The sequence below is a fragment of the Puma concolor genome, chromosome B1 (assembly GCF_028749965.1).
Source record: "Puma concolor isolate L17-30 chromosome B1, mPumCon1.1.hap2, whole genome shotgun sequence".
In the NCBI taxonomy this organism is placed as follows: Eukaryota; Metazoa; Chordata; class Mammalia; order Carnivora; family Felidae; genus Puma; species Puma concolor.
In genome coordinates, this window is record NC_141670.1 from 121,148,162 (window position 1) to 121,160,258 (window position 12,097).

The following is a 12,097-nucleotide window of genomic DNA, read 5'->3' on the forward strand; positions in this document are numbered from 1 at the left end:
ATTGCTATAGCCTATAGCTGGAAGGTATGTGTGGGTTTTACCCAGAATTTTTGTAAAATATTTGTACGATCTTTAATTGTTAGTAAAGCTGATATTTAACTCAGAATGTGAAAACTAACCACTGGGCCAGTTTCAGCTGCATACTTTGGAGATATGGAAAGAATTTAAAACTCCACTTCTACTTAGAGGAATGAGTCCTTCATTCTAGAGAAGGAAATACCTGTAAATCATGCAGGGAAAATATTTCAGTGAGCCTGTGTGGCGTTGTCCTGGTGAGTGATGAGGTATCTTTTTTTTTTTTTTAACGTTTTTTATTTATTTTTGAGACAGGGAGAGACAGAGCATGAAAGGGGGAGGGTCAGAGAGAGGAAGACACAGAATCTGAAACAGGCTCCAGGCTCTGAGCTGTCAGCACAGAGCCCGACGCGGGGCTCGAACTGACGGACCGCGAGATCATGACCTGAGCCCAGGTCGGCCGCTTAACCGACTGAGCCACCCAGGCGCCCCGAATGATGAGGTATCAAGTAAAAATGTATTAGTTTAATTGTTGTTTTTTCTCTAATCACAAGGTTTATATATGTTTTTTATTTTTCATTGTAAAATAAAACACAGATCCAGAAAAACCACACAAAGAATTGTACAGCTTCAAATTATTATAAGCTGAACCCTCTTTTAACTACCACTCTGGCCAAAATGTAAAACTATGTCAGCCATTCCAAAAGCGTCTCCAGGTTACCTGTTCCAATTACACCCACCCCTCTCTCCAAAGTAACTACTACCCTGGCTTTTATGGTAATCACTTCCTTCGTTAGAATTGTATCATTTCAGTATGCTTCTTTAGATACTACAGTTGAGTTTGGCTATCGAAAAAATTTGGTATATGTTTTATGTGTCTTTTATTCTATAGACTTATCCTCCATTGCATCTTTTGCCTTACAGTTTGTCTGTTGAAGAACCTAGGCCACTTAACATGAAGCGTCTTACAGCCTGGACTCTTGTGATTGCATCCTCATGGTGAAGTTCAGCATTCTTTTTTGTCTTTTGTATTTCCTAAACATTGGCAGCTGGACCCAGGAGCTTCATCAGACCCAGGTTTTATTCCACTGGCCCATATGTCTGGCTCCTTTTCTTTATCTGGTGATAGCAGATATTGACACTCATTTCCTCAACTTATTCATTCATTGAAGGTTATAAAAGGATAATACCCTAATTCTATCATGGTTTTCAGTTATTAGTGGAAATACTTTTATAAAGAGATGCTTCCTCCCCTTACTACTGGGTTATCTGCTGTACAATTTATAGGAAAGGCAGGATAAGTTTATTTTTGATTCATGCCCTTTACTTACCTATTTTTAGGCAAAGAATTGAAATTGGCTCCCTATCCCTCTCTGAAGGTGAATGATTAGTATATATATATATATATATATATATATATATATATATATGGGGGGAGTTTAAAAAAGGTTTTAAAAAATTCTCTTACCTGCAATGCTAGCAATTGTGCTAGCCTTAAAAACAATGGCTGCTTTGCCAAGAGATACATTGTATGTGTGTGTCTCACAGGAGAAACAAACTAGCACAATAAAAATGTTGATGACTAATTGTACTTTGGGTAATATAACTAGCACTTTTCACTTTCCACATACAATTTTTTCTGTAAAGCAAGACAGGATACCACTTTTTATCTGCCCTATGACATAATACATTGTATTAAGTCACTATCCTTATGGAAGTTTCTGTCTTTATATTTATATAGGGAATTTTAAGTAGCCATTTTACTTGCCTCATAAATCCCTTGGCAGTCAAATATTGTAAGAGAAAGGCAATTGAGGAATCATAGAGGTACCTCATTAAGAGTTAATTTGTGAGAATCTAAAGTTGACCAGACTCTCATAATCTCACTTTATTTCTTTCATTCAGGAAGTAGAATAACTTCATCTCCAAAAAACAAAAAAGAAGAGATGTACTTCGACGAAAGGCTGTGCTGGTGACCAGACATTTTGGGACATGGGGTCATAACTGTAACCTGGGCGCAGTGGTTGTGGCTCCCCTTAAGGCTGCACCCCCACACCACCACCCCCCTTCTTTAAAGAGGAGTAACTGTAAGAAAGTTTTGTTCACTCTCCAGTGCTGAAAGGGGGATCAGGTAAGTGCTGCACATTTTTTCAGGCCCTGGATGGAGTTAGGAACATTCGTAAGCCTAAAAAAGTCTTGTCCTTGGGAACCATTCAGCTAATACCCTCTCTTGCGGTGGGGTTTGTTGAGATTTACAATTGTTATTCTATGTGTCCTATGCAATAATAAAAGGGCACAGGTATTCGCCACTTTCCAAAAGTTTGAATGACCCCACTTTGCTTTTATGAGAGTCCCTAAGTAAAAGAAATCCAAACAGGATTTTTGTTTTTACGAAAAATGCCATTACTGTACTAGTGTCGGCTTTTCATAAAAGCAAAATGGGTTAATGTGAATTTTTGGAAATTGGGTGATACTTTTCATTTTAGGCCATTTGGGCTTATGAAAGTTTTCACAGGAACGCTCTGTTTTTGGGTAGCGGGGGGAACCTATATTATGACATCTGCTTTAGCACCCCAGCCCAATTCCAGATTCCGTTTCTCAAACACCTCTCATTCTCATGGTTATAAAAACTCCTAGTAGCCACTTGCATAATTGCTAGCATTTCAGGTAAGGGAGTTTGAAAAAAGTTTCCGACTTGCCCCCCACCCTCAAAAAAACCTAGGGCTATCCTCAACATTACGAGTCACTTTCTGTAAGTAATCTATGAATTTGTGTATGAAAGCACTGAAGTTCTTTATCATTTTATTTATTTATTCGTTTATTTAATTTTAATTTAAAAAAATTTATTTATTTTTGAGAGAGAGACACAATGCGAGCAGGGGTAGTGGAGGGGCAGAGAGAGAGAGAGAGGGAGAGACAGAATCTGAAGCAGGCTCCAGCCTCTGAGCTATCAGCACAGAGCCTGATGGGAAGCTTGAACCCATGGACAGCGAGATCACGATCACGACGCAAGCTGAAGTCAGCTGCTTAACTGACTGGGCCACCCACGTGCTCCAAGTTCTTTGTCATTTTATAGCTAAAATGGTTTTGTCTCTATTTTTGGCTTTGTTCTGATTATGTAATTTATCTCCTAAAGATGTCACCCTACTCAATGAAGTTAAGGTATAAACGTATGAAATGAAAAAAAAAAAGCATAATTATCATTTATGTAGAAGATTAATCAATACCATCATTATGGACCATGACTCTTCAGCTACTGATTAGTTAAGCTGATTTTAGCCAGTCCCTGTTGCCTGAATTTGGTATCTAATAGTCTTTTCACTGGCTGTTTGAGTTATTTTTATTTTTTCATTTTTAAAAAAATTTAAAAATATTTTTATTTTATTTTTGGGAGAGAGAGAGCGTGTGCAGGGGAGGGGCAGAGAGAAAGAGGGAGACACAGAATTCCAAGTAGGCTCCAGTCTCTGAGCTGTCAGCACAGAGCCCAACGTGGGGCTGGAACCCACAAACTGTGAGATCATAACCTGAGCCGAAGTTGGATGTTTAACTGACTGAGCCACCCAGGCACCCCTGGTTGTTTGAATTATTTATTTCAAACTGAAGCTGCTCTCTATAAGTTGATCCAATTTAGCTAGCAATCAATCTGTGCTACCTGTGCCCACTCTGTCCTACCTGAGGAGATAAAAAGGGGGATAAAATAAGCCCCCATCCTTGAGGAATATACATTCTAAAGCAGTGCTATCCAAAGTGTGGGTCATGGACGAGTGCCAGTTCATACACTGTTTCTTACCCAGTCTATTATGAAGTAAGTACAGCAATTGAGAGCAAATGTTTAAGAAATGCCATAGCAATTTAGGGAGAGTTTATGTGTGCTGATTTTGTTCTGCTAGTAATTTATTTTTGTTGTGTTTTTGAAAAGTATTGGTCTGAGACAGACAGAAAATTTAAAAAAATTTGTCTTACACTACTGATAGTTTGAGAGGCACCTGTTAAAATTATGTCAGACATGTAACCAAATGACTACAGGTAATCAAAAGGTAATCAAGAACTATAAATGGGTTTCCTGTCATCAAATTAATCTCTGACTTAAGACTTCTCTTTTTTTAAAGTTTATTATTTATTTTTGAGAGAGACAGAGACAGTGTGAGCAGAAGAGGGGCAGAGAGAGAGGGAGAGAGAGAGAATTCCAAGCAGGCCCTGTGCCTTCAGTGGAGAGCCCGATATGGGACTCGATGTGGGATTTGAATCCACGAATTGTGAGTTCATGACCATGGCTGAAACCAAGAGTCAGCCGCTTAACTGACTGAGCCACCCAGGCACCCCTAAATATTTTCTGAATACCATAATAAGTGGTTTGCTTTTTTTCTTTTATTATTTTTTAGTTCACATACAGTAAAATCAACCCCTTTAAAATATACACTTCACTATTTTTTAGTATATTCACAAGACTGTGCACCCCTACCAGTACTTAATTCCAGAACATTTTTATCACCCTGAAAAGAAACCCCAAGCCAGTAAGCAGTCATTCCTCATTTCCCCACCTCCCAAGCCCTTGGCAAACACTAACTTACTTTCTGCCTGTATAGATTTGCCTATTCTGGACATTTCCTTCAAAACATGATCTTTTGTGGCTTCTCTCACTTAGTGTAATGTTTTCAAGGTTCATCCATGTTTTCACAGATATCAATAATCCATTCCTCTTTATGGCTGAATAATAGTCTAATGTATTGATATACCACATATTGTTTATTCATTCACCCATTGGTGAATATTTGAGCTGTTTCCACTTTTGGGCTATTTTGAATAATGCTATTCTGAACATTCATGTACAAGTTTTTTTAAAAAGATGTTTTAAATCATCTTGGGTATATGTGTAGGAATTGCTGGATCGTATGGTAACTATGTTTAATTTTCTGAGGAACTATCAAACTGTTTTCCAAAGAGGCTGCACTATTTTACATTCCTACAAGCAACATATGAAGGCTCCAATTTCTCCACATTCTTGCCAACATTTGTTACCATTCATCTTTTTATTATAGTCATCCTAGTGGGTGTGAAGTATCTCATTTTAGTTTTGGGTTGCATTGCCCTAATGACTAATCATGTTGAACACCTTTTATGTACTTTTTGGCCATTTGTAAGTCTTCTTGGATAAATGTATATTCAAATTCTTTGCCAATTTTTAATTGAGTTTTTGTCTTTTTACTGTTGAATCATAAGAGTTCTTTATATAGTCTGAATTCTAGAGTCTTATCACATACATGATTTGCAACTATTTTTTTCTTATTCTATGGGTTGTCTCTATTTTCTGGACAGCGTTTTAAAAGCATAAATGTTTTTTATTTTGAAATTCAAATTTATCTCTTTTTCCTTTCTGTTAAAAAAATTTTTTAATGTTTATTTATTTTTGAAAGAGAGACAGAGACAGAGCATGAGCAAGGGAGGAGCAGAGAAAGAGGAAGACAGAGAATCTAAAGCAGGTTCCAGGCTCTGAGCTGTCAGCACAGAGCCCAATGTGGGGCTTGAACTCATGAGATCATGACCAGAGCCGAAGTCGGACACCTAACTGAGCCACCCAGGTGCCCTTTTTCCTTTCATTACTTGTGCTTCCATAGTTAAATCTAAAAAAACTATTGTCTAATCCCATGTCACAAAGATTTGCACCAATGTTTTTCTTTTTTTTTTTTAAGCTTATTTATTTATTTTGAGAGAGAGAGAATGGAAGCTCGAGAGAGATGGGGGAGAGAGAGAGAGAGAGAGAGAGAGAGAGAGGAATCCCAAACAGTCACTGTCAGTGCAGAGCCCGCCAATGTGGGCCTCAAAGTCACCAACCTGTGAGATTATAACCCAAGGCGAAGTCAGGTATTTAACTTAACTGAGCCACCCAGGAACCTCTGCACCTGTGTTTTCCTAAGTGTTTTATTTATTTATTTATTTATTTATTTATGATAGAAGAATGCCTTTTCCCCCCCTAATGTTTACTTTTGAGAGAGAGCGTGAGCAGGGGAGGGGCAGAGAGAGGGAGACAGAATCTGAAGCAGGCTCCAGGTTCTGAGCTGTCAGCACAAAGCCTGACACAGGGCTCGAACCCATGAACTCTGAGATCATGACCTAAGCCAAAGTCAGACCCTTAACTGACTGAGCCACCCGGGAGCCCCCATTTTGCAGCTATTTTAAATGAAATAGTTTTCTTAGGGACACGTGGCTGGCTCAGTCAGAACATGTGATTCGATCTTGGGGTCGTGAATTTGAGTCCCACGAAGGGTTGTAGCGATTACTTAAATGAATAAAACTTAAAAAAAAGAAAAGAAATGTTTTTTTAAATTTTATTTTCAGATTGTTCATTGCTAATGTATAAGAAGGCAATTGAGTTTTGTATATTGACCTTGTATCCTATAACCTTGCTGAACTCATTTATTTGCTCTAGTATTTATGTATGTGTACTTCTTAGGAGTTTTTATATACAAGATCATGTCATCTGTGAATGGTTTTACTTCTTCTTTTTCAGTCTGGATATTTTAAATTCTTTTTCATGCTTAATCGCCTTAGCTAGAACTTCCAATGCAATGTTGAATAGAACTGGTGTGAGCAGACATCCTTAACTTGTTACTAACCTTAGTGGTGACCCTTCTATTTCAATCAGAGATATATAAAATGTGGGCTGTATCTCCACTGTGATTTCAATCCAGTCCCTCCTATGAGGGTTCACTTTATCGTTTTTTGGGGGTATTCATATTCTTAACACTTTAAGATTTTAAAGAGTAATCCTTCATTTTGTGTAAAGTATGAACAAATCTAGACTAAGATACTAAGAATTATATACAATAATCTTTTAAAAATACAGAAGATAATATATAGAATGCTAGACTAAAGAGCTAGTTGTCTTATAATTTATCATCCACTCTAAGTTTTATTGTTGTGACTGTAATGAACCACTGTGATCTGAATAAATTTCACGACATAGTTCAGAGGTAAGGTGCAAGGGAAGGAAAAGGTAGTTCTTGGTTGTTCAGGACTTGCTTAGTCAGCAAGTAGGATTTGCAATCATAGGATTTCAAGGTTGGAATTGCAAATCCACAAAGTTCAACCATCGTCCATGCTTGAGTTCCTTTTACACTTAGCTTTTCTAAGTACGTATGTAACCCTGTGGTTCAATCCCTCTAGTGAGAAGAAACTCTATCATACAAGCAAGGCCACCTATTCCACCCTGAACACTTCAGAACATTTATTGTTTCAATGACCTAAACTTTTTTTTATCATTAAAGCCTTCTGCAGAGAGTGGTAAAGCAAGTTAAATGAGACAAGGTTATTATTATCCACAGTAGCACAGTTAGCTAGAAAGTTAAAATTAATTGCTCCCATGTAATTTAAGAATGATAAGTATTAATTTCTTTTCATTTAGAAAATGAAACTTGATGGACAGTCAAATATCAAAAATAAACCAAATACAATTTCTTTAAGTTTAGGCCACAGTGATCTTAGCATCATGTGTATGATAGGAGAAGTCCATCAATTAAAACATGTTTATCAAGACCTCTGTTGTAGGTGCTGTGGATGGTGAGAAAAACCCTGAGATTCCACCTTTTAGTGGGCTTACAATCTCTTTGATCAGGTAAGATAAAAATGGAAATAATAACTGAAAATATGAGGACACTGACAACATGGCCAATGAAGGGTTAAAAATAATACAATGTAGGGCTTCCCAGGAAGGTGAGGTCCTGAGAAGTCAGTGGACACATTATGGAGGTTGGAGGGTCTGCGGATTGATGGAGGACAGGACTTAACCAAGATGGTGTGATTCTTAGATGAGAATGAACAAGGAGGCCATTTCAGGCTGAGAGGTGTGAGCACAGCCACAGAGGTGGGAAAGGAGTAGAAGGCCTGCGGGCAAGTCTGAGAGCTGCACGAGAAAACCTTGACAAGGTGAAAATGGGGTAGATGGTAGAGGGCCAGGCTAAGGAACAGTAGGGTTTTGTCCGGCAAGTGTTTGAGAAATAACAAATGAGTTTAAATAGGGGCATGCTGTGCTTCGGAAACCCTAAAAACCCAGAAGAACAAGTGAGACTACAGTCATGTAGCCTTGTGATTACTGCAGAATTTCAGAATTGAAATGAAAGTCCACCGTATGTGGAAAGTGGTGGGAATAGAAAAGCAGGGCTGGATGTTAGTGAAGTTATATAAGAAGAATCAAAAGAATTTAGTGACTTAGAGTCAGAGGGCAAGTAACTCTCACACTTTTTGATAATAACTAGTATAAGACAGGCATTTATATAATGCACATATTAGTATATATGTGTGGGGTGCCTGGGTGCCTCAGTCGGTTAAGCGCCCAACTTCAGCTCAGGTCACGATCTCACAGTTTGTGAGTTCAAGCCCCGAGTTGGGCTCTGTGCTGACAGCTCAGAGCTTGGAGCCTGCTTTGGAATCTGTGTCTCCTCTCTCTGCTCCTCCCCTGCTCATGCTCTCTCTCTCTCAAAAATAAATAAACATTAAAAAAAATGAGATTTTGGCTCTCTGTTGAAGAAAACGTCTTTGGAAAGGGGCTGATTTTTGCCACTCTTGTACTTAAGAGTCAACAATTTATTCATTTTTCTGGAAAGCAAGTTGTATTAGAGGGAAGAGTAGAGAAAACCTGGAAGCCTGACATGTGTGCCTGAAAGGGCCGAAAGGTAAGAGAAGTGCTGAGAAAAATGTTACCTTTCCCATTTTACCTGGAGGTTACAGCATAACGTACAAAATAAAATTAATATTTACCGCTGACACAGCACTTTAGTGGTTCCTTCTCTGAAAGAATCTGGGGAGAAGGTTAAACCAAGATAGGCAAACAAGACAGTAGCATGTCATTTCTTAACTATGCAGATGAGGTATTCACCAGTACAGCTGGAAGATAGAGGACAGGAGAGGGAGTGGTCTGGAATTACCAGAAGAGGAAAGGAAGGGAAATGTCCCATTTGCCCCTTTCAAGCCAAGATGTATCAATGGGCCATAATAAAAGTGACTCTGCTCCTCAGGTTTAGGCAAGTTGCTTAATCTGGGTCCTCTATCTTTTCTCACCAAGACTAAAAACCCCACTGGAGTAATCTGTACAAACAAATCAACACGTGGAGAATTAGGAAAATTGGTCCAGGACAGAAGAGGCAGGTGGTGGTATTCTCCTAGTTTTTCTACAGATTGAAAAAAAAAAAATCGTTTTGGAAAAGGGACTTGGGGCTCACATCTAAATGTGTGTATAGAGAAGGACTCTGGCTACCTTGTCGCAGAGTCCCAGGTTACCAACTTGGATTTCGCTGTGCTGGTATGTTCTCCATTTCCAGGATTTTGTCTGGACTGAGGGGTCACTTATTAACCCTATGGGGTTATTTTGTACCAGGCCTCTTTGTCAGGTTACAGAACTTGGCAGTTTCACCCCCAAAACTGAGGTGTCATTTTTTTTTTCAACGTTTATTTATTTTTTGGGGGACAGAGAGAGACAGAGCATGAACGGGGGAGGGGCAGAGAGAGAGGGAGACACAGAATCAGAAACAGGCTCCAGGCTCTGAGACATCAGCCCAGAGCCCGACGCGGGGCTCGAACTCCCGGACCGCGAGATCGTGACCTGGCTGAAGTCCGACGCTTAACCGACTGAGCCACCCAGGCGCCCCCTGAGGTGTCATTTTAACACAGGTAGCAGTGAGTGAGTGAAGTCAAATAATTTAAAAGGAGCACAATGGATGCATTAAATTTTTAAAAATTTATTTATTTATTTTGAGAAAGAGAGACAGCACACAAAGGTGAGTAGGGGAGGGGCAGAGATGGGATCCCACAAAGACTCTGTACTGTTGGAATGGAGCCTGACAGGGCTCCATCCCACAAACCATGAGATCATGACCTGAGTTGAAATGAAGAGTTGGATGTTTAACTGACTGAGTCACCCAGGCACCCCTCGATGCATTAAATTTTATCACAGTCTCTATTATCAGTTGTGTAAGACTACTCTCCTCTGGAAGGACCAAAACCTTCAGAAAAAAAGATCAGCTTTCTCTTATTTAATACATAGAGGCATTATACATTATTCTGCAACACAATCCTCAAGATTTCTACCTAAAAGTTTCTCTTTAATTTGTGGGTAATTTCTGTGGAACTGGAATAATCAGATGAGTTCATCTATTTTCTCTTTATCAATTTGCAGAGAATGAGTCAGATAAAAGGATATGGCCACATTGCTTTCATCCCAGAATAACACTCAAGTGCCTGAGGAGAAGCCCAAAACACAGTTCAAAGTCTTTATTTCTAGTCTCTGGTGCCAGTGCGACAGGAAGAATGTGGGCCTGTTCTTACCTGCCTGGGATTGAAGAGGAAGGGTGTGTGTGACCATCCCCTCCCACCTTCAGTGACTTGGCCATCTAAGCCTTGCAGTATGTATGGAGTCCCCATTTGCCCTACGCTTGTACCAAGAGAATTTAGCTGGATGACGGGATCAGGAATCCCCTGAATGTTGTGCCCCAAAGAAAATGTGGCCATTTCTAGTCATTGTGTAAAATGACATAAAACTAACAGATGGCTGTGACCTCTGTCCCTCAACACAAATGCCCCTGGCTTTCTACTCCCTCACAGAGATAGAGGTGAATCCTTGCTAAGCCACACTTGTGAGGCCGCCAGCCTGGGGCGCAGATGAGAGCCCACAGAAGAAGCAGCGGACCACAGCGCTGGAAGTTCTGAGCCTCTCTTGTTGAGAAGCAGGGAGTACCTATTTGAGCTCTTTAGTGAGTAACAACACCTGTTTCCTCTGGCAGTACTCCTTCATCACTTCATTGATTCTGTAGCAAACCCTACTCTAAAGCTTTTACTGGGGGGTCTGGTCTGTGAACATTCACTCCTAGTTCTGTCTACAGGAACAGGTGTGAGAACTTCAAGGTCACAAACAATGACCACCTTGGAACACTAATTCACTATCTATGTGAGGTTAGCATTTGCACATTTGATACGATTTTCTGATAAATGATTAAGGACAGTATGGAACGTGCAACCAGCCAACTGCTCAAGAATGGCTGGCTTCAGGAGATTGGCTCTCCATCCTCTGAAAGACGAGGCTGAAGAGTCCTGATTTTTGTAGCACATCCCTCTCCTTTCCTGAGTTGTAGTTGGATAAAACACTGGGCTGCATACCAGGGATTCCCAGCCCACATGGTGCGGTTGGTTATTCACAAAGGCGTAGCGAAATGAGAAAATTCACAAAAATGGATTGGGTCGTGAGCAAGGCCAAGTTGATTGCATTTAACAGAATTTTTCAAAGTTTAAGACTATGCCTTTAAATTTTAGGTGATAAAATGTCCTTCCTCTTAAAGGAATATTATGTAGAATAAGTGTGGATATACATGTATGAGTGCACCCATGTGTGTAATTAATGTACTTCCTCAGCAAAGGGAAGTGGAAAACTGTCTCTTTCTGACCCTTCTGGGGAAATGTTACTGGTCTCTGAAGTTCCAAGATCTGGGAGCCACTGTTTTGTGCCGTGTTTTGTACACTGGAATGTAAATATGGTAAGAGTTCATCTGAGCCTATTTCTTTAAAAAAACTAATTGGTTTATTTTAGAGCAGTTTTAAGTGCATGTAAAATAAGTGAAAAGGACAGAGAGGTTCCATAAGCTTCCTTTGCCCCCCCCCCCCCCCCAGTTTTCCCTGTTATTAACATCTTGCATTAGTGTGGTACATTTGTTATAATAGATGAATTGATATTGATACATTAGTATTAACTAAAGTATACAGTTTACATAGGGGCTATTTGTGTTGCACATTCTATGGGTTTTAACAGCATATAATGACATGTATCCACCATCACAGCATCACACAGTATAGTTTTATTGCCCTAAAAACACTCTGTGCCTTGCCTGCTCATCCTTCTGTGCTTTGATCTGTTCATCAGCAACCAATGATCTTTTTTTCTGTCTCCATAATTTTACTCTTTCCAGAATATCATATTGTTGCAATCATAATATGTAGCTTTTCAGATTTATTTCTTTCACTTATCAATATGCATTAAAGTTCCTCCATGTCTCTTTTGGCTTAATAGCTCTTTTTTTTTTTTTTTTTTTTTTTTAAATCA

At 39.4% G+C, this 12,097-nt stretch overlaps 1 long non-coding RNA gene across 1 annotated transcript; it reads left to right on the forward strand.

The window, feature by feature from the left end:
* Positions 1 to 220: 220 nt before the first annotated feature.
* On the forward strand, positions 221 to 10,491 carry LOC147581847 (uncharacterized). The gene is made up of 5 exons (XR_015249770.1): positions 221 to 272; positions 1,921 to 2,102; positions 5,432 to 5,594; positions 7,561 to 7,627; positions 10,184 to 10,491. It is a non-coding gene; the product is annotated as an uncharacterized LOC147581847 (long non-coding RNA).
* The last annotated feature ends 1,606 nt before the right edge of the window (positions 10,492 to 12,097 follow it).